The sequence below is a fragment of the Neofelis nebulosa genome, chromosome X (genome assembly GCF_028018385.1).
Source record: "Neofelis nebulosa isolate mNeoNeb1 chromosome X, mNeoNeb1.pri, whole genome shotgun sequence".
Taxonomy (NCBI): Eukaryota; Metazoa; Chordata; class Mammalia; order Carnivora; family Felidae; genus Neofelis; species Neofelis nebulosa.
In genome coordinates this window covers 80,386,955-80,392,012 of record NC_080800.1, presented here as the reverse complement: position 1 = coordinate 80,392,012, position 5,058 = coordinate 80,386,955, and positions in this window count along the sequence as shown.

The following is a 5,058-nucleotide window of genomic DNA, read 5'->3' as shown; positions in this document are numbered from 1 at the left end:
ACTTCCCCCGTGCTGTGGTGTATAACTGGAGTTGGTGGGCGGGGCCGCAGTCCGACCTGATGTCTGCCCCCAGCCCACCACTGTGGCCACAGTCAGACTGGTGAGTGCCTTCTCTTCCTCTCTCCTAGGGGCGGGATTCACTGTGGGGTGGCGTGGCCCGTCTGGGCTACTTGCACACTGCCAGGCTTGTGGTGCTGGGGATCTGGCGTATTAGCTGGGGTGGGTAGGTAAGGTGCACGGGGGCGGGAGGGGCAGGCTTAGCTCGCTTCTCCTTAGGTAATCCACTTCAGGAGGGGCCCTGTGGCAGCGGGAGGGAGTCAGATCTGCTGCCGGAGGTTTGGCTCCGCAGAAGCACAGAGTTGGGTGTTTGCGTGGAGCGAGCAAGTTCCCTGGCAGGAACTGGTTCTCTTTGGGATTTTGGCTGGGGGATGGGCGGGGGAGATGGCGCTGGCGAGCGCCTTTGTTCCCCGCCAAGCTGAGCTCTGCCGTCCGTCCGGGGGCTCAGCAGCTCTCCCTCCCTTTGTCCTCCAGCCTTCCCGCTTTCTGAGCAGAGCTGTTAACTTATGACCTCCCAGACGCTAAGTCGCGCTTGCTGTCAGAACACAGTCCGTCCGGCCCCTCCGCTTTTGCCAGCCCGACTCGGGGGCTCTGCTTGGCCGGCGAGCCGCCCCTCAGCCCCGGCTCCCTCCCGCCAGTCCGTGGAGCGCGCACCGCCTCGCCGCCCTTCCTACCCTCTTCCGTGGGCCTCTCGTCTGCGCTTGGCTCCGGAGACTCCGTTCTGCTAATCCTCTGGCGGTTTTCTGGGTTCTTTAGGCAGGTGTAGGTGGAATCTAAGTGATTAGCAGGACGCGCGGTGAGCCCAGCGTCCTCCTATGCCGCCATCTTCCGGAACTCCTCTGATTCTTTTTTAACTACTTTATCTTTGTGGGAAGTGTGTCACTGATGTTTTGTATCTTTTCTCAAGTACAGTAAGTATACTTATGATCATTGCTTTAAAGCCTCCATGAAGGATGTTACTTATATCTGTTTTGCTTAGATCTCTGGCTATGGCCTTATTTTGTTCTTTCATTTGGGATAAATTCCTTAATCTCGGCATTTTGTCTAAGTCTCTTCCTTCTTTGTGTTAGAAAATCTGGTTATGTTTCCTGATCTGGAATGTAATAGCCCTATGAAGAATGCCCAGGTCCTGGCACTTCACAGAGTGTGTCTGGTGCGTGCTGCATGCCCTCTGCTATTGTGTCCTGGCTTGACTACCTTTCAGGTCAGGTTTTTTTTTTTTTCAATTTTATTTGAACATTTATTCATTTTTTAAAGACAGATAGAGACAAAGTGCAAGTGGGGTAGGGGTAGAGAGAGAGGAAGACACCAAATCTGAAGCACGTCCCAGGCTCTGAGCTGTCAGCACAGAGCCCAATGTGGGGATCGAACTCACAAATGGTGAGATCATGACCTGAGCCAAAGTTGGATGCCCAACTGACTGAACCATCCAGGTGCCTCTTTCATGTCAGTTTTTTGCAGAGGCTCTCTTTGCCTGCTGTGAGCATGTTTAGTTCCTGGCCTGGATGTGGCAAGTTTTAACTAGCTGTGCTTCTTGTGAAATGAGACCTGTCACCACCTCCACTGGATGAAGCTCTGCCAAACTCTATGGTTGGGAGACTGCTGGTGGGCAGAGTTTTTGCTGGCCTTCTGTAGGAGGGGCCTGCAGCACTGGGGTTGAGGCAAACTTGGCTGAGAAAGGCAGTGCCATCAGAACACATGGTTGTGGGTCTTGGTGTAAGCAGGTTAGGCAGTTGGTTTTGGTGTTATGCTGCTTCCCACTGTTCACTCTGTGTTTATGCTGAGGGTTGGGGAGCAATGTTTCACCAGCCAACTGCTTTGTTATCAGAAAGGCATCTCTATGAATGCTGCCTGTCAGAGACACAATCTGAGAAGAGTGATAAATATCCCACCTGTGTGTCCCAGGTGTCCCTGAGATCACCATTTCCACAATGTCTGCCCCTGGGTTGTTTGCCTTTCCTCACTCTAGGAGCAGTGCAATGCCCTCAGGACTCTATCCCAGCCAAATCCACCCACCTTTAAAACTCTAGCCTTCAAGCCCTGCTGCATATAAAAACTCAAAGTAATCAGCCCCTCTCATTTTCCTCAACCAATGGCCTTGGGGAAACATTCTTATTGCCTGTTCCCCTGTGTGATTCTTTCTCTCTCACCCTTCTCTGTGACCACATCTCCCTTTCCTCTGAAGCACCCATGATCCATTTCTCCCTTAAACCATGTCTTTGCACTTCCTATCTTCTTCAATGTGGCTTCTTCTTTCCCTTTAGTTGTGGAGTTTGTTCTGTCAGTCTTCTGGTTGATTTCTGGGGTATTTAGGATGATTTCAAAGGTATCTAGTTGTGTTCTGGGACAAGATAACCCTAGGGTCCCTGTACTCTGCTGCCATCTTACTCTAACTCTTGAAAAATGAAAACTTTTAAGATAAAAGTACACCTACGTGATGGAAAACTTTAGAAAAATCCATCTCACTAAGGAATGAGGAGGATGTCACCATAGAAAATAAAAGTCTGGGGCGCCTGGGTGGCTCAGTTGGTTGAGCGTCTGACTTCGGCTTAGGTCATGATCTCGCAGTTCATGAGTTCAAGTCCCGCATCAAGTTCTGTGCTGACAGCTTACAGCCTGGAGCTTGTTTCAGATTCTGTGTCGCCCTTTCTCTCTGCCCCTTCCCCACTCATGCTCTGTCTCTATCTGTCTCTCAAAAATGAATAAACGTTAAAAAAATTAAAAAAAAAAGAAAAGTCTGTGTTTTGACAAAATAATACAACTTTCCAACTTTTGGTATTTCCATTCAAAACCTGCTCCTGGATTGTTTCTTTGAGATATATTCAGTAGTTTCCAAATATAATTATTGAACTCTGATTAGTTAACATATTTCAAAGAATAACAGGTTATCATTTGAGAAATAAAAAAGAAAAAATCAGGGAATTCAAATACACTTGTTTTCTGATCCTTGAGAAAGGAATGAGATGTAGTGAGAGTGAGAGCAAAGTGACACACAGAGGAAAAATTAGCTAATGGAAAGGATGGTTCATTAAGGTTATTAAGACATTTAAAATACTGGTATTTTATTGGGGCACCTGGGTGGCTCAGTTGGTTAAGCATCCGACTTTGGCTCAGGTCATGATCTCATGGTTTGTAAGTTTGAGCCCCGCTTTGAGCTCTGTGCTGACAGCTCGGAGCCTGCAGCCTGCTTCAGATTCTGTGTCTCCTTCTCTCTGCCCCTCCCCTGCTTGTGCTTTGTGCCTCTCTGTCTCTCAGTAATAAATAAACGTTAATTTTTTTTAAATACTGGTATTTTATTAATATTTAATACCATTCACCAGTTAATTCAGAATATATTACAAGAATTAGCTTGAAGTCCAATGAAATCTCACCTTAAACAGGTGATATCTACACAGATATTTTCTTCAAAATGCTCATGGACAATGTGGGTCAAGTCAGTGAATATGTAAGGTCACAATTTGTGGGCCTTTGTCTTGTTTGACAGTGTATTTTTGAAAATTTCAGTCTATATTTATTAATTCTTCATTTTTCCATGTTTAAGACAATTAATATGAAATTTATTTACTGTTCTTTATTTTTTTAAATTTTTTTTCAACGTTTTTTATTTATTTTTGGGACAGAGAGAGACAGAGCATGAACGGGGGAGGGGCAGAGAGAGAGGGAGACACAGAATCAGAAACAGTCTCCAGGCTCCGAGCCATCAGCCCAGAGCCCGACGCAGGGCTCGAACTCACGGACCGCGAGATCGTGACCTGGCTGAAGTCGGACGCTTAACCGACTGCGCCACCCAGGCGCCCCTATTTACTGTTCTTAATCATTATATGTAGTGATTAGAACATGCTTTATATTATGCTCGAAGTTTCTCTTTAAATAACTCATGAACAAAACAACAGCTGGATTTGATGATATGGTTAGCATTGTAGTGTTTGAAGGAAAGTAATAGAGAGGTGCTTTTTTTCTACATTTAAAGGGTGTTGTTGTAATATACTTTGGAAGTCTAACATTGTTTGTTAATCGCATATAAATAAGCACAGTCATTGTTTGCCGTACACAACAATGACAGCTATTTGTCAGCTTAGGTGTCTAACTTTCTCCATTAGACCATATTATATAATCAACTTCTAGGGACGTGTCTGGATTGTGTTTGCTTTCGGATCTCCAGATATGTGATGCAAACAACTATGACACATTCAGTGCCTGGCTGATCAAATCAGAGACAACTGATTATGATATGTAATGAAAAAGACTAGAAACATACTAAAAATGAAAGAATTCTGTATGATGAAGCAAATTTAAGAGTTCTTTCTCTGATTAGAAATTAATATGGCATGGTTGATATTCACAGGTGAAAAAAGTGGTTTCAATAACTAAGGAGACATATTTGGATTATTCAGATAAAAAAAATTCTTCTCCCCCCTTCCCTTACACATATGCGCATGCACCCACCCATGCACACACACACACACACACACACACACACACACACAAACTACAGATTTTTTTTTTTCTATTTTGATTATTGACTAAATGCTTTACCTCATGTTTGGTGATAGAAAGTCCTAAGTATTAAATACACTTGGATATAAAGCATTTATATTTTGTAGAAAACCCATACGGAGGGCTTGTGAAATGAGAGTGAAACTTACCAGGATGTGTGATTTAGCAAGAGATATATATACCTTGATTTTAGTCAGGAGAAGAAAAAAATATTGACAAACATGTAACATCTAGTAAAATGAAGAAGCAAATACAACAAGATTAATTGACTATGTTAAATTAGATATTAGGTGCTAATAGTAATTAAAACAATACCAGCACCTAATATTTGTTTAAAAATATGCTAGACATTTTACCAGTTATATTCATTGTTTACAGAATCACACCACACGTTATCTCAGGAAATCCTCACATAACACTGTGAGGCAGGTTTGACCATAATTAGAATGTTACAGGTAAGAAAACTGAGATATAAAGAATATTGGGGTTAAATAACTTGCCTAG